This window comes from Gobio gobio, assembly GCF_949357685.1.
Source record: "Gobio gobio genome assembly, chromosome: 9".
NCBI classification, from domain to species: domain Eukaryota; kingdom Metazoa; phylum Chordata; class Actinopteri; order Cypriniformes; family Gobionidae; genus Gobio; species Gobio gobio.
The window spans coordinates 47827378-47846159 of NC_137115.1; the positions used below are offsets into that span (position 1 = coordinate 47827378).

Consider the following 18782-nt stretch of genomic DNA (forward strand, 5'->3'; position numbering starts at 1 on the left):
ATGCTTTAAAGGCTAAAATAAAATAAAATAAAATAAATAAATAAAATAATAATTAATAAATAAATAAAATAATAAATAAAAATAAATAAATAAACAAAATATTTTTTTATTAATTAATTAATAAAAAATACATACATACATAAATAAAAAATAAAATGAAAATAAAATAAAACAATATAAAAAATAAAATAAAATAAATATTTTTTTTATACAAATTTTGAATATTCTTCTGTACAGCCATTCGGACCGATACTGCTGTGCAATCATTTCAGGATGTTTTTTTTATTTTTATTACTGTGGTACCAATTATTTAAAATACTGTAAATGTCACTTAAAAATGGAAAATGCAGTCGGTTGCTTTACATGACAGCAAGATGCTTTATTCCAGTCTAACTGGCCAAAATAAACTACAAAGTCGACCGGAAATGTGAGACTAGGTGTTTGTAAAATTTGCCTTGGACAGCGGATGTAAAGTATGCTATCAGAAGGATAAGGAGAGAATGGTGTTTGTGAAGTGACATAAATGAGATAACATCTTCTCTATGGCATGATATGCGTGACAAACAATACACGTCAGAATAAACGTCAGAGCCCCTGACCCCTCGCCACTTCCCTACCCTGCTTACAAAAGATAAAGAGAATAGAGCAGAAAAAACTGAATGGCAAGGACTGATGGGACACGTGTGGTGGCCCTGGAATCAACTCTGTCAAGGCAACAGAGAGAATCATCTCTCGCAGCAGAGCTATGCTCTCTCTCTCTCTCTCAGGTCTAAATGGCACATTTGAGTGGCCAAATATACAGAGATTACACTCTAAAAAAAAGGCTCGTAATCATAGGGGAACCTTTTTTAGTGCTATATACACTCTAAAAAAAAAAGCCTCGTAATCATAGGGGAACCTTTTTTAGTGCTATATAGCACCAATTTTGGTGCTTCAGTGGTTCTTCAGCGGTTCTTCAGAGGTGCTATATAGCACCTTAGTCAAAGAACCGGTGAAGAACCTCTGAAGAACCGCTGAAGCGCCGAACCGCACTAAAAAAGGTTCCCCTATGATTACGAGCCAAGAACCATTTTTGGTGCCATAAAGAACCTTTTTTTTTTTAGAGTGGTTAGAGCAGCTGTAGGTCTGTAAATGGCTTTTCTATGCATATATGCATACGGACACGCAAACAACACTTTACTGAAAGGAAATATTAAGAGCCGTTCACACACAAGGTGTTTCTGCATGCTGTCTGCACTATTAAAATAAATCTTTTTTTATTAGTTTTCATTTGAATGATTCTGATATTAACTCAATATATATATTTTTTAATATGCACCTGTAATAGTAAGAAACATCTTTTTACTGTGAGCGATTCACGAGCAAATGACGTATGAGCAGTGTTGTTATTGTTAACTAAAACTATAAGCTAAATAATTTTTGGAAATTTTAAATAAAATAAAATAGAATAAAAAAATGTGATTAAAAAAACTAACTGGAAAAAAAGCTTAAATGAAAATGGCAATCTAAGACTGAAATAAACATAAATTAAATCTAAATAGAAGTATTACAAATAATAATCATAAAAGTACACATAAAATAAAGAACATTATGAATCAAATACTAATTCATCAAAAATTAGTATTGAGTTCCCTTAGCCTGTCTATGATCCCCCAGTGGCTAGAAATGGAGGTGTAAACCAAGCCCTGGGTATTCTGCTCTGCCTTTGAGAAAATGAAGCTCAGATGAGCCGATCTGGAATCTTCCCTGTATGTCGTCATACGGGGAAAGGTTACCTCCCCTTTCTCTGCTTTGCCTGCCAAGAGAAAATGGATTCATTTTTTTCATTTAATTCAGTTGCAATGTCAGCACAGGCTTTAAACAGACTTTTTGACAGCACCGCCACAAACAGTGAGTAACAGTGTCCATTAATGCCTGATCTGTGATCAGTGATTTCTGATGTGTAGCTAATCATTCAAGTTCACACAGACTTTCTTTCTAAATCGTTAAATACTGTTTATGCATCAGTGAATCAAGCCAGTGACTAAACTATCAACTTCACATTGTTTCTCTTAGTAGCATGAAAAAATCTGTCTATTTACATTGTGATTAAACTACAGAGAGCGATCAAAGAACACTCTGTTAATAATTTTCGGAGCTGTCAATCACACGTCGAGAGTGTATCTGCACACTTGCCCAAACTCCCGTTATAATGAATGACGCTGTTATGCTGCACAACAAAGCTCTTACTGTATTCATATCAATATTGTGTTTGCTGTTAGTTGTGGTGAAAGCATCTTGTCAGAGAAATAGCGCTGCAATGACGAGATCACTGCATTCATGTGATAAACAGACTGTCTGTCTACTCAATGCTCATCACTGCAGCCTTTCATGTGATGGGAAAAGATCTAAAAATAAAGCTATAATCAACACTTTCACGATTCTTTAATCTTGACAGCTGTAATAGTAAAAAAAAATGTAGTAAAAGGGAGGGGTTCCACATGTAATACGCATTTCAAATGCAAAGATGTCAGCCAATCAGAACTGTGGGCGTTTACACTGAAGTCTCACCGCAGACACGCCCTTCAAACAGAGCATTCAAGCCATAGGGCTAAAATCAGGATAGAAAAATGCCTTTTATTTTTTAATTATGACATTTTATTATGGAAAAATCATACTAACAATATAAGTACACCTCAGGAAATATTATAAAATACAAAAAAAATCCACATCATGGGACCTTTAAAATAGCACTGCTTATGAACAGGATCTATTTAGTGAATCAAAAACATTCAACTCAGCCAGTGTACTTTGATTCACAAATAAATGACCCTTAAGAGCCGGTTATTTTAGTGAATCAGAAACAGTGCGACCAGGGTTGACTCATTCCTGACACAAATGAATCTTCAAAAAGATGAGTCACTGGTTTGAATTAGTCTAAAACACTGCCGTCTATTTACAGCATTCTGAAAGAATTTCTTTCATATTTATGCAGAATGTACATTAAGGAAATATACCCAAATGAATCAGAAGGAATCATGCTTTGTGAGTCATAATCTAATTTGATCCGAATTTGTAAATCTGTACTGATTCTCAGCCATAATAGACGTGTGCTAGATGGATGTCTTTGGTCATGGTGCATTTGAGGATGTCTATTCGCCCTCAAATTTGTTCAGTTTAGCACACAACATAATAGAGCATATATTTTTTTTATGCATAGGCTATTCAAAGAAACATGGACCACCTAGTGAAATTAGTGGCCACACAACATTGTGAGAACATTTTTCACAGGCTTCAAATCGAGTGCTGTAAAGAGAATGTTGTCCTGGCTTGTGTTTTCATAGCTGGTCTCAATACTGTCTTGTGTTTCACATGTGCAAGCTTTGTTTGATTGAGGCTCACCTTCTCAAGGCCACCCAGCTCACTACTTCATATGTGCAGCTCCAAAACAAAAGCAGGAAATAAGCAACCTGTTCGACCAGATCCTATCAGTGACACTGATATACAAACATGCACACGCAAATGCACTTATTGATCTCTGAGAGCACGCAGAAACGGCCACAAGAGAAGCCGTAGCTTGTCCGCTCCCTTGCGTGAATGTGTGTGACGGCCAGTCTGGTGAGTGCGTCACACAACTGTCTTCCTCTGAGAGCACGGCAGTCTGGTGGATCGTCTGAAGGCACTGGGCTGAGAGAACGGACTCGCGGCAGAATACGTAATGCCACGCGGCGCATCCCCCCTCTTGCACGCTCACATGCACAGACACACTCAATGGCAATGAGTCAGACTGAGACGTCAGATCACCGTCACTGGCCCTCAGCATCAGCACACATCCATCACAAGAAAATCTCACTTTTATCACTACCACCTTCACCCACCACACACACACACACACACTAATGGAATCTTAAAGTTTTGCATATTCATTTCTGTTCAGTTTTACTAAGTGCTCACTATTGACAAATTAAACACTAACATTAGTGTTTTTTTTTATATTATAATATTTATTCATATTTTGAATGAACTATTATATTCAAATTAAGTTTTCATTGTGATTTTAGCTTAAGATTTAGTCATTTTGTTATGTGCTTTTGTCATTTTTACTCGTTTTTCTTCTATTTAGCTTTAATTCATTTCTATATAATTTTTAGTTTTAGTAAGTTACTTAAAATTATTTTATTTCTGTTTATTGGCTTTTTTGTTGTTGAATTTTTGTTCACATTTTAAAGGGTTAGTTCACCCAAAAATGAAAATTCTGTCATTAATTACTCACCCTCATGTCGTTGGACACCCGTAAGACCTCCGTTCATATTCGGAACACAAATGAAGATATTTTAGTTGAAAGCTGATGGCTGAGAAAGGCTTCAGACAGGCCTCCATTGGCATTCAGTACATTGACACTTCCAAGATCCATGAAAGGCACTTAAAACGTCGTTACAAAGTCCATCTCACCACAGTGGCTCTACAATAAGTTTATGATGCGACGACAATAGTTTTTGTGCGCAAAAAAAAATCGAAATAACACCTTTAACCAACTTGTTCTCGACTTCCGTGTGTGCCTCCACGACGTATGCGCGAGAATATGACGCAGATCCGGCGTTCGGACACATGACCCAGAAGCGATTTGTTTACGAGCAGAGGAAGACGCGCGTATCTAAGCTGTTGGATTCTACATTGATCATGCTTTAGGTCTCGGCGTAGTTCTCAAAATGGGCTTAAAGTGTGTATTTCATGGATTCCCGAACGCCGGCGCTACGTCATATTCTCGCGCATGCGTCGTGGAGGCACACACGGAAGACAAGAACAAGTTGGTTAAAGGTGTTATTTTGATTTTTTTTTGCGCACAAAAACTATTGTCGTCTATATTTATTTATTATTAAATTTTCAATCTAATTTTATTATTCTATTCTATTTTTATTTTATTTTATTGTTTTATTTATTTATTTTATTCCAATTACCGGTAAAAAACCTCCAGTTCAAACTTTTTTTTTTTATGTAAAATTATTTACATGACATACTGATTAATTAGTTACTGTACATTAATTGCATACATGCAAACACACACGTACATTTAAAAAAAAAATGTAAATAATTGTATTTGATCAAAAATATAGTAAAACAGTAATATTGTAAAATTTTTATTACAATATAAAATAACTGTTTTCTATGTTAATTTTTGCATTTTTTCCAGTATTCCTTAACAAACAGAAACTGCATCTATACACTACTAAGTTAATCAAAAGTGACCGTAAAGACATTTTTGAATGTGTATATATATATATATATATATATATATATACTGTATATATATATATATATATATGTGCAAGTTAAAGGGGTTCTTCACCGTTGGAAAGAGGAATGTGTATTTAAACTGTCATTTATGTAGTACAAATGTGAAATTATTTTAGAAGTTGGTGCCTTCTAGACTGAAAAAAGACAGAAAATGTATTTTTGGCTCATATGGATGAAAGAACAACTTCCAGAATGCACTTGCTTCGCTGCCCTACGAGGCCACTCCCAAAGCCGTTCCTACCGGTTACATCATTTGCCCACCGTCATGTCCAGTCTAGCGCATTTTCAATTCATGCCTATGGAAGCTTAACTTTCATAGGAATTAATAGAGAACACTCACTTTGCTCTGCACCGCTCCGTTATGAATGCCTGAGCAGCCGTGCGCATTTACATTCTGTCAGTGAGATCCCACCCCTATGGGTGGGTTGAAAACATGCGGAACTAACTCCTACTACTGGCTGTAGTCTCTAGCCTCTGGCCGAAAAAAATAGCGTCATCGGAGGCTTTTTTCCCAGACATAAAATACATAACTCTCGATTGATCATTCGAATATACCGGGTTTCTATTGATAAAGCTTAATGCTAATTGCTGAAATAACCCTTTAAGCTAGTTTAGAAGCATATTGTCAGCCCCATCAAAATCACCACAGTGACCAGCTGATCTTTTCAACATGATCTTTCACAATCTCAAAAGCCTCGCGTGTTTGCTTGCTGGTGAAAGTTGCTCTCTGGAGACCTTGGCAATAAATGCTGCCAACTTGTGAGTGACCAGCTGTCAAGTTCAGTCAGATCCTAGCTATTGGAACCCTTGAGCTCTTAAAAAACCGGGCCCTGCTGGTCCCATCCTTCCTACAGCGATCAGAGGAGGAAGAATGCGAGGGTCAAGCTAATAAGGCTGCTATAATTAGCCTCCCAGATGTGGAGAGTTTCTCCTTGACAACCCCTGACACATCCCCCTCATTAGCAGCAAAGTGTGCAGATCTGGGCATGCAGACCACAGACAGACCGGGCCACATGGGTGAGAGAGAGAACACACTCAACCTCAAATAAGAGCTATTTATGAGCTATTCAATGGTCGGGTGCAGGACATTTTTTGTAACGTTAATTGTGCTAGAAATTCTGACAATGGATTTGACCAAAATGACCTTTCTTCTTCATTTTGATTATGTCTAAAGACAGGTAGAAAACTTTAGATGTTTTCACAGGGGCAAGATTTACTATTCCCACCGGTTTAATTATTTTTCATAATGATATGGGTGATATTTCTTTGATCATCATTTTTTTTCTGATACATTTCTTATCTTTTCATTCGTTTTCATAAGTCACAAGTCATTTCAGGAGTCGCAGCAACGAGCAAGTGGTTTGGCTTTTTAAAAGAAAGGAAATTAATTTTTGATGAATATCGGTTTCGATGACATGCGTTTCCTTGTCAGAGTATCATACATTAAAGGCAGATCTGGTGGAAGCAAGCTGTGCTTTACTGTCACAAGGATTTTCAATCCTCTTTTGTCGGAATGAGAAATAACCCAAAAGTCTTTTTCCCCAGACACTGTGCGAGAGGAACAGAGGGAGAAGGAGACAGTTGACAGAAGACGAGGGACAGGTTGTAGTGTTACTGTGAGACAGACTATGTCTGAAGAAGGGATGATTCATTTCATTTAGAGCCATAATACTCATCTGTCTGATTTTTACATTTCTTTTCCCCTTATTTGAACATCACTGCACAGAATGTCCCCTTCTCAAATGTTCGTTTTCTGAAGAAGTCTGGAAACAATCTGGGGAAGAAAGTGGAAATCTTTGAATCTTAATAATCATAATGAGTCTAAATGCACATTCGTTTACATATTAAACATTCCTATGAGCAATCGAAAACAATACAACCTTTGTGTAGAATTGTATTCCAGGCAAGCCAAATATAAAAGTTAATATTTATACTGCTGGTAAGAAACTCTCCAGGGATAATCTTGACTGAAACTCGCTATTGCCACTAGCATGCTTACTATATTCAGTCTGTCTATATTCAGTCTGTCATCAAGGCATCATTATTTAACTAAGCAGAGCATTATGAGCTACAAAGAATTTAGTTGTGTACATCAACTATTTGGACCAATTCCCACATTCCCATTACACATTCTATGTTTATTGTGTCACATAATTGAAGGGTAAAGTATATACAGTAATGACCTGTAATCAAATCTCAGAGCATTGCTTACAGAGTGAATCTTAGATTATGGTCATTTCAGATAATGTCTGTAAAGGTGAAGTGTGTCATTTCTGTGCCACTAGTGAAACCAAATGTAAAAGCCCAAATGTCCAAAATCACATACTGTCAAAATAACAATGTATTTGATCATGAACTTACTTCTCAACTGTTAAAGGGTTAGTTCACCCAAAAATGAACATTCTGTCAATTATTACTCAAACTCATGTCTTTCCAGACCCGTAAGACACAAGAACCAATGAGGTTCATTCTAGTGTTATGCAGCACGTTTGAGCTTCAGCAAGAACCAATGAGGTTCATTCTCGTGTTATGCATCACGTTTGAGCTTCAGCAAGAACCAATGAGGTTCATTCTCGTGTTATGCATCACGTTTGAGCTTCAGCAAGAACCAATGAGGTTCATTCTCAAGTTACGCAGCACGTTTGAGCTTCAGCAAGAAACAATTAGGTTAATTCTCGTGTTATGCAGCACGTTTGAGCTTCAGCAAGAACCAATGAGGTTCATTCTCGTGTTACGCAGCACGTTTGAGCTTCAGCAAGAACCAATGAGGTTCATTCTTGTGTTATGCATCACGTTTGAGCTTCAGCAAGAACCAATGAGGTTCATTCTCGTGTTACGCAGCACGTTTGAGCTTCCGTAAGAACCAATGAGGTTCATTCTCGTGTTATGCAGCACGTTTGAGCTTCAGCAAGAACCAATGAGGTTCATTCTCGTGTTATGCATCACGTTTGAGCTTCAGCAAGAACCAATGAGGTTCATTCTCGTGTTATGCATCACGTTTGAGCTTCAGCAAGAACCAATGAGGTTCATTCTCAAGTTACGCAGCACGTTTGAGCTTCAGCAAGAAACAATTAGGTTAATTCTCGTGTTATGCAGCACGTTTGAGCTTCAGCAAGAACCAATGAGGTTCATTCTCGTGTTACGCAGCACGTTTGAGCTTCAGCAAGAACCAATGAGGTTCATTCTCGTGTTATGCAGCACGTTTGAGCTTCAGCAAGAACCAATGAGGTTCATTCTCGTGTTACGCAGCACGTTTGAGCTTCAGCAAGAACCAATGAGGTTCATTCTCAAGTTACGCAGCACGTTTGAGCTTCAGCAAGAAACAATGAGGTTCATTCTCGTGTTACGCATCACGTTTGAGCTTCAGCAAGAACCAATTAGGTTAATTCTCGTGTTATGCAGCACGTTTGAGCTTCCGTAAGAACCAATAAGGTTCATTCTCGTGTTACACATCACGTTTGAGCTTCAGCAAGAACCAATGAGGTTCATTCTCGTGTTACACATCACGTTTGAGCTTCAGCAAGAACCAATGAGGTTAATTCTCGTGTTACGCAGCACGTTTGAGCTTCAGCAAGAACCAATGAGGTTCATTCTCGTGTTATGCATCACATTTGAGCTTCAGCAAGAACCAATGAGGTTCATTCTTGTGTTATTTTTGTGTTTTGTTATGGACTAAACCGCTCGAGTCATATGGATTAATTTTACGATTTCTTTTATGAACTTTTTGAAGCGTCCAAGTGGTAGTTGCGTAGCTGTCAATGGAGGGACAGAAAGCTCTCAGATTTCATCAAAAAAATCTTCATTTGTGTTTCGAAGGTGAACAAAAAATATAATATAATATCATAAAATATAAATATTAGATAAAAAAATTGACTTAAAAAACTGAAATGAAAATTAGCTGCCTTGGCAGCTAACTGAAACAACTCAAACTAAAATCAAAATAAAGTTAAATACAAAGAGAAATTTTAAAACACTGCAAAGAATCAGATTGTTTTTAAACAGGTTTCCCTGAACACTACCCAGTTCTGCCATTGGTCAGTTAAACAGAAAGACCCGCCCAAATGCATCTCATTGGTGGAGGTGTTGCTGTGTCAGGCTGGTCAAACAAACAGAGCAATGTTTTGACAGCACCACAGAGCCACAGTGTTTACACTTTCAACCTTTGAATAGTTTACTTAAAGTTGTCTCACTGCATAGTTTACTGTATAAAAGAAGAAAATCACATTGCATAAGCGCAGCAGCTTTGTAGCAATATACAACAGACCAGTTAAAGGCTGGTTTACTTTGTTGTTCTTCTGTTGTGGTTTAAACTCCATTTGGTCACACTTCACCATGAAATCTGACAGCTATATATTTAAAGCCTCCATTATACATCTATGTCCCTCATCTATGATTACTATGTAATCAGCCCTTTATGAGTGGCGGTATACACACGCACGCACAAATACAGCAGTAAAGGCCTATAAAACAGGCAGTGGAGCTGGCGCCGGTGGCCGCAGGGCTGAGATTGGGTTCGTTTTAAAGGGCTAAAGAAGCCTGCTCCGCATTATGAGCACTTCAGAAGAGCTCTCCCTCAGGCACTACGCACTTTGCTGCCTTGATCCCTGCTGTTTACATCCTCACTGCCCGGACAGAAGAAGGAAATAAAAACAAACAATACTGTAAGCATTTGGCGAGCAAAATTCCCGTTCAGATATAGTTGTGGTGTAAATATAATAGGATCCATTCTTAGATAATAGGCTGTGTCTTTTGTTATCACTGTATAATAGAAGAACAGTAAAACGGAAAAAACATCTGTGACATGCCACTAAATTGAGGAATAAAGTCCTGTCTGGACTGTGCTGCGTACCAACTCATGTCTCGACGGTAGAAGAAAAAAACAGTGACATTTGATTCATAAAGCTCCACAAAGAAAACCCTGTGTCCTCCCTCTCGGTATAGCAAACACATGTCATACTACATAGCATATTTATTGCCAGCATGTACAGCGATAGGTTATTGCCATGGAAACCACTCAGAGACACTTGCAGGACATTTCCATCATTTGCAGACTCACATGAAAAAAGCATCTGACGTCAGAGGCCCGACTGTTTATCTTTTTTTCTCTCTCTCTCTTCCTACTCCTCCTTCCTCTATTAGTTTTTACTCTGCTCATTTAGAATGACAAGGTGACTGTCTGACAGACTGCACAATGAGTCAGCGAGCGTTTGCTGCCCCAACCGGTGAACGCATCGGATTTGTCCCAAAGAGATGACGTTAAAACATTGATTTTTACCCCGGGTGAGCACACAACTATTTTTGGCATCAATTATATAAAAGAACAGAAATAATTGTGGCATCTGGGGACTCGCAGTTCCGTTTAATTAAGTTCCATTTAATATACAAGTCTGATGAATGTCTGTCAGAATGCATAATATCATTTCTAGGACGCATCGATGTATATATATATATATATATATATATATATATATATATGTGTGTGTGTGTGTGTGTGTGTGTGTCTGTGTGTGTGTGTGTGTGTGTGTGTGTGTGTGTGTGTGTGTGTGTGTGTGTGTGTGTGTGTGTGTGTGTGTGTGTGTGTGTGTGTGTGTGTGTGTGTGTGTGTGTGTGTGTGTGTGTGTGTGTGTGCTGCCAATTGATTCAAAAAATTAAATAATTGATCACACACATTTTTTCTGTAATCAACCGTGATTAATTGCACCTAACATTAAAGATTTTAATATATTTTTGTATTGTAATAATTTCACATTTCATCTCCAAATGAATGTAGAAACAACATAAAAGACAGTAGGCTCTATTTTAAATATTTGATCTAAGGAAAATACATAAATTGAATAAAATTATCAAACACTTCACAGTCTTCACTGCATGAATGATACATTAAATATAGATTAATACTTATTAAAGGTACAAAGTTTCAGTCAAGAGCAGTGAGTGATTTTCTCTTTGTCTTTTGTTCTTTGATTTAAATGAAAGACAGACATCAAGAGCAGCGGGTTTATTAGGCTGCTGTCACTTTAAGATCTGAAGCACATGACGTGGATCCAGATCTAACATGTCCTCACAACTCTTTGGTTGCGTCCGAAAACCTAGGCAAGAAGGCACCTCGCGAAACTAATTTCGGACTGACTTCTGAGGCAGTGTAACAGTTTAATGATCTACAGCAAAATAGAGAGAGCTTTAATGAGAACTAAACAAATGTTGAATTACTACATTAGTAATTTCTCGCTAGAAATGACATCAGAAGTAGAAAATGTTTGTAAAAAAACCTACATTTACACAAACTGACTAGCAACTTTCGGACGCAATCTTTTTTTTCCAGCTCAACTGTCACAGAATGGAAAGCACAGGATTGTGGGATATCAAAGGCAGCAAAGGATACAAATATGCTGCCTTCGAAAATCGATCAGATGAAGGTCTCTCAGGAGACAGGAAGTGAAACTAACATTAGATTTGGATGTGCCTTGGTGGCTTCCTGCCTTGAAATGTGTCCTCCAAAGGCAGCATTTTACAGCTTTCGGACGCAGCCTTTGTGTTCATTTAACACTTTTAAGACTCATTTAAGACTGTGTTTTACTCAACAAAGTGGACATTTAGGCATACATTTGTGTGTTTTTGTCCGTTCAAGCGCGAAAGAGAACTCAATGAGTCCAGATTTAAGTTCTTATTTTTGCGTCTTATCACGCTTGAATGGTTTAATAGCATGTGAATTAATAATAGTGTGATCATATACTGTAGTGCAGCCAAAGGATGACTGTAAAAATCTGATGCTGCGTTAATTGGGTTAATATTTTTAACGCATTAAACCGGAAAAATAAGACAGCGGCTATTTGCACTAAGTGCAAATAGTGATAGAAGCTATTTACACTAAGTGCAAATAGCGATAGATGCCATTTGTAAATAGCAAGTAAATACAAAGTGTAAATAGAAACTAGATTAGATTTCACTAAGTGAAAATAACACATTTTCTTAGCAATAGATGACATTTACAATAAGTGCAATAAGATGCTATTTACTAAGTCAAATAGCATACTAAGTGAAAATAGTGATATATTCTATTTACACCATGCACTGTAAAAAAAAAAATCAGGTCTCCAATTGAAAATTTTCTAGTGACCGATCACATCAAAATTTTTGAGTTGGCCAAATTGAATTTCTTGAATTTTAATTGAATTCAATTGCATCAATTCACAGAAATTCAATTTGGCCAACTGAAAAATTTAGATGTGATCGGTCACTAGAAAATGTTCAATTGGAGACCTGATTTTTTTTTTTTACAGTGTGTAGTTCTTTGCAATATGTGTAAATAGATGCTATTTATAGTTTATTTTGACAGATACATAATATTTGCACCACAGTATTGTTGTACATTAACAGGATGCAATAATAACATGGAGTGTAAATTATTATATTTATTAAAATTGTTAAATCAATGCCATCTTACATTAGCCCTCCCTACACCTACCCCTACCCAATAAATGCTTTTATTATTATTATTAAACATTTCGTTAGGCACTTTATTTCCATTTTTAGAACATTTTCTTAATTTTTATTTAAAGTAAATGCCTTTCCGATGTGATATGTGATAGGAAAAGAGAGAAGAGCGAGCTCTGCAAAAGGTGGATTCGAACACGGGTCGATCGCATCAAAACCTAGATCTTTAAGCCTTATGCTTTACTCACTACGCCACTGAAAACATTAAAGGGGTGGTAAAACACATTCTTTTGAAGGCTTGACTGTGTTTGTGGGGTGCACTGTAACATGTGTTCATGCTTCGTTTTTAAAAAAATTGCCTTATTTTTCATATATTTGACCTTTATTCTACACTGCTCTGTCCCTCCTTGTAAAACGGTCTGATGCTTTCCGGGTTGTATGAAGCCAGTCCCTCAAAAGTACGCAGTGGGCTCTGATTGGTTAGCTGGCCCAGTGTGTTGTGATTCGCTAACCGCAGTGTACGGTTGTCGGAAACGTCACGCCCCTTACCGGAGGCTGTGCTTTAACAACGGCGTCAATAAAACCATCTGAGCCCGAATCAGACCCAGAACATTTGAGTGAAGATGATCGAGCAGAACCTGTTCAGTCCTCAAGAGTAAAGACTGCGGATCTATAATGATCGCTATTGAATGGCACTTTAACTTTTGTATTTTTAGAACGATTATAGCCAAATATCTGTCGCAAGAACTAACCCAAAACGAACACCAAGCACTGGCTTTAACTAGTAAGTTAGCCAAATCACACACAGAACCATGTTTAGCATGCCTGAAGATAAACAAAACATAAAAGCTCTAATCAAAGAATCATTTACACTAATGCCAAGTTCGCTGTTGAGATTTTAACGTTAGTGTTTGTAACGTTAGGTGTTCGTCGGATAACGTTAAGTATGAATGAGCATTTAACAGACTGGTTTGCAGAACAGCGTTGTCATCTGTTTACTTCCTTGCTACAACCTATTACAGGAAAACACATCGATGAAATATAAATCAGACTTACAGGTTGTGGCCCGTGAACAGCTTCTGTTTGTAAATCCAGCTTTCAGGACAAGCCGTTGTGCATATCCTGTATTGAACTCGCGAAGTTTGTGGAAGTTTGTGTTGTCCTCCGTGAAATGTGCAGCGCGCGCGTCGTGCATCCACGCACCGGCAGTGTTTTTTTCACGCAGCTGACGTTGTTCAAATCTGGCATTGAACTCGCGAAGTTTGTGGAAGTTTGTGTTGTCCTCCGTGAAATGTGCAGCGCGCGCGTCGTGCATCCACGCACTGGCAGTGTTTTTTTCACGCAGCTGACGTTGTGCAAATCCGGCATTGAAATCGCGAAGACGGTGGATGTTTTCCTCTGTTAGATGTGCTGCAGAGAGCCCTGCGCGCCTGATTCCCCGCTGACTCAAACACACGTGCATATAACATGCTGTATGTTAAACGCTCTGCAACGCACCCCCGTCCCAAGGAAGGCTGAGCAGAGCAAGTACCCCAGACCTGCAATCCGGATGGAAATAACAGCGTTTCCTCGGCATCGCGGCAACAACACTCCAGCCTAACTAACTTATACCACAACAGCGCCGCGATACAAAATGGCCTCACCCCCCCTTATTTAATCTTCTCGGAGGAGGGGTTTATGTAAATATTGAGCCTGTTGATGTCACCAACCCTGGAGGAATGTGTGTAGTCGCCTACTGGCCGTTTGCTGTAGTTCTTAGAAACTGATTTCTTTAAAAGCAAATATCTCCCTTTGCTTTAAACTTTGAACGTTGTAACTTTACAGATGTTGTTTATGCTCAAGCAGCAACATTACACGCTAGCTAAAGTTAGAATAGTGAAATCGTGGTTTACCACCCCTTTAATATATTCCTGTTTTTTTTATCTTGTTTTTTTCCAACCAGGCATTGTTAGGCAGAGCTAGCACCTGCCAACAAGGCACGCTTTATGCACTTGGTGTAAATAGACACTGAAAAAATAATCGCATGCGTTGACGCTAATTTTGACAGCCCTAATTTTTACAGTATGTAATGTTCTATTTATTAAAACCAAGTATAGATTTCATCAAGCTAGTGTTTTTACATTTTTACATTTATTTCAAAATAATAACTAAAGGCAGTAACAATTTAAACAATATATATTATTTGTGACCAAATGTTCAGCTTTTCTTTTTAATAGTCTAACTTATTTTCATCAGTGACGCACACGAAGATGTACCTTTAATTTGCCCAAGCTGATTGCTCACTAAAAACCCCCACAGTCATCATGTTTTCAGGCCTTTTAAATTTTTGATGTGACATAAAGCGGTGATATCTGAGTGGCTAAGTTGTTTACTTAGTTTTTTATTAGTCTTCCCATTAACGCCTTCATTGTCTTTATTCAGGCCAATACGAGAATGCGCATGAAAACAAGAGGTGGGATTTAACAAAAACCAATCATATCCAATCATAACCGATCATATCCATTCATAGCACGATGGAGGCATTGCCTCCTCTCACATGACTTTCCCCCATTCATTCTCAATCACCCCCCACAAAACCCACTGCACGCTTTAGGGGGTCAGTAAAACTCAATGGCCTCGCTGTAACTTTACCTGCTGGTGTTGCTGTTAGACAGTGTTACTTAATAAAAACGTGTGACTTTTTAATGTCACATTTTGTAATATTTGCATTGTTTTACTTTTGTAATATTTTCTTATCCAGTTTTTTTGAGGAGACACTGCCTCCCTTGCCTGGTTTAACCTGACTTTGTGTGCCACACGTAGCTTGAATGTACGAATATGACCTGAATCCTGCCACCTTTAATAGCCCTCCTGATGTTAGCGAGCGTCACCTGAAACGCTCATCTGTTCTCGCACAGTATACGGTCTCCCACGCTGCTCTCTGTCTCGTCTCTATAGCAACTGCCAAAGCTCTGACCCCTCCTTGTTTAAGTAACTATCAGAGTGTCTAACCAAACCCTTCTCTGAAAACTCCACGCCATCCAAAGTGCTGCCATCACAAAACCACAATGGCTGTTTTTACCCAGACTGGCCTAGACAAAAATAAGGCCCAGTAAATGCCTTGACTGGAATCAGAGCAGGAATGCCGCCATACTGGAGTCTCCGTCCTCCTGATGAGTGGTGATACGTTGTGGCTCCAGCATAACCCAAAACAATCATTTGAACTCGCTTGTGAAAAACAATTATTCTTTGGCTGAACTTAAAGGCACAGTGTCATAACTTATGTCTATCCAAACCTGTGTGACATTCTGTCTGCAGTGGAAGACAAAAGGAGAAATGTTGTAGACTTTTCACACTGCTTTTCCCCCCATAAAATGACCAGGGACTGTCAGGCTCCTAAAAGGGACATAAAATAGTCCATAAGAGTCTTTTGTGCTAATTTACTGAAATGTTGTATAATTATTAACGTTGTATATAGTTGTAAATTGGTTTTAGTTTTTTTTTTTTTTTCAAAGTAATTTATTCATGCAGCCATTACTCCAGTCTGTCACATAATCCTTCAGAAATCCTTCTAATATGCTGATTTGGTGCTCAAGATACATTTATTATTTGCAATATTGAAAAGAGTTGTGCTGCTTTTTAGTGGAAAGCGTTTCAAAAGATCAGTATTAATTTGAAATAGAAATTAGCCCATGATTTATTCACCCTCAAGTCATCCTAAGTGTATATGTGTATATTTATGGTTGTGTAAGAAAAAAATATCCATATTTAAAACTTTATAAAGTTAATTATTAAACTCAAATTGTGTTCGTCTGAAAGAAGAATGTCATATACACCTAGGATAGGATGGCTTGAGGGTGAGTAAATCATGGGCTAATTTTCATTTTTGGGTGAACTAACCCTTTAATGTTTTTACTGCCATTTTTGATTAATTAATGCATCCATGCTGTATAAAATTATTTATAAAAAAAAAAAAAAAAAAAAACTTTTTTACCATATGCAACGTTTGGAGGTTCAAGTTCAAGTTCAAGGATAAGTGGAGTGTTCCACTTTTTACCAAAAACAGTTGAGAGGTTAGTTTGCATTTAGTATTTGCATTTTCTGTGAAGCTGCTTTGTAACGATATGTATTGTGAAAAGCGCAATACAAATAAATGGGAATTTAATTTAATTAAATTTACTCACCCTCATGTCGTTAACAAAATAATTAATCTCCAACTTGTGTACACGAGAGTACCACGCATGCGTGTTGGGTTGATGCGAGAGCAGACATTGCGTGAATGCGCATCAAAAGTATTTTGTTAATAAAGTGGTAAATTATGTGGGTTTTTTTTGTTTGTTTGTTTTTTTGCGCAAGAAAACCACTCGCCACTTCATAAAATTGAAACCACTGGAGTCACGTGGATTACTTTAACTCTTTCACAGCCACCGTTTTTTAAAGAAAGGTTGCCAGCCACCACAAGCATTTTTTTTATAATTTTCAAAAAATGTTCATGGCCCCCAGAATATTGTGTTGTATGAATATCGGAACGTGCAAAATCTCAAATGAGCTTTTACACAAAACAACAACAAAAAAACATTTTATTCTAGCTGATATGCACTCTTTTATTTATCAGAATGTGGGTAAGTTTAATTAAAAAAGCTACATTTTAAATAAAAAGCGTGTTTTTGATGTAGTTCGATGTATGTTCGAGTTCATCAACACCCCCAAAGCTTCACAGTCCTATAGCTCATCATGGGTCAACATTTCAATCTGTAACATTAGGCAGTTTAGATTTATATGCTGTTTAATGTTGGTGATTGCGTTATTTTACATGTATTTTACATCTTACATATGCTATCGCTTGTTTCTGCCTTCTTTTTCATGTGTTTTGATCAGGAGATTCTGTACTCTTTCAAAAGATGCGTAATGTAAATATCCGTCAATGGAGGGGAAAGAGTTAATGATGTCTTTACCTTTCTGAAACTTAGTGGTAGTTGCATAGGCTGTCAATGGAGGGCCAGAAAGCTCTCAGATTTCATTAACAAGATCTTCATTTGTGTTCCGAAGATGAATGAATGTCTTTGGAACGACATGAGGGTGAGTAATTAATGTCATAATTTTAATTTTTGTTTGAACTAACCCTTTAAAACTCACCCTAGCAAAAACTCCAACATAACAGAGCAGTAAACAGTCTACCCTTTTCTCATCTTGCTCAAAAACCACATAAAATATGTTATTTCGACATTTGCTCTTTCTATCCAGTCACATTCATAGCATGCTGGGAACTAGAAATCCCCTGCCCAGTTTCAGCAATTTTACGTTAACGCCAACGAACATTATTCATGTAGTCCCAATGCAACTTCAGCTATACTCATTTAAATGGATTTCATGCAAAATCCTAAAAGTAGTGTTGTATTTGCAATCTAATTAAATAAAGGCAGCAATCTGCAAAACAAATATAAACATGTTTTATAATTTTTATAACAAATATTTAGCTCTTTTTGGCATGAGCTGCACAATCAGGACTTGTTTCTGGGTCCCACCATTGTGAGTTTTCAGAGGACATGCTGCAGTTTTATAGGCAGGCTTTTGTTGTGAATGGGTGAGGAGAGTTCCAGGACCTCTTTCTCATTTTAGGCTCCTCTGTGCTTAAATCAGCCCCTGAGGACCAATCAGCCCTGAGGGTTTATACACGGGCCCTTTACAACTACCTCCCTTTCCTGCCACCTAAATTTCTCCAGTTTCAAGTCCTCAGGGCTTCATCAAATACTCGCATTTCCTATTAATGCCGGCTGGAAAACAGATATGTGCAACGGACCATGGGAATTATGCAATATCTCATTTATCAGCCTGGAGCTTACAGATTTGAGATTATGATTTGAGGACAGATCCGTGATGCTCAGTTGCAGAATCACACTTCCGAAAACCTTTTGACCTGTTGAGTTTCAAAAGCAGAAAGACTTTATCTCGTGATCTTTCTTGAGGTCATGTGTGGCTTTCTGGAATAGTTTTACTGTCCTCTGTCTTGAAATGGTTGACTCGTCTGACCTACATATCTGTTTTCAAGGGAATTTGACAACTGTGTTAGATATTAAAAGTCATTTGCATTGCAT

The 18782-nt window shown here is 37.6% G+C and overlaps 2 protein-coding genes across 2 annotated transcripts in view; one reads left to right on the forward strand and one right to left on the reverse strand.

Moving 5' to 3' along the window:
* The window catches only part of LOC307131377 (RNA polymerase II elongation factor ELL2), a 379314-nt gene that overhangs the window by 92443 nt on the left and 268089 nt on the right, over positions 1-18782 (reverse strand). The window lies entirely within an intron of this gene.
* Positions 1-18782, forward strand: part of fkbp16 (FKBP prolyl isomerase 16) — a 74692-nt gene that overhangs the window by 32080 nt on the left and 23830 nt on the right. The window lies entirely within an intron of this gene.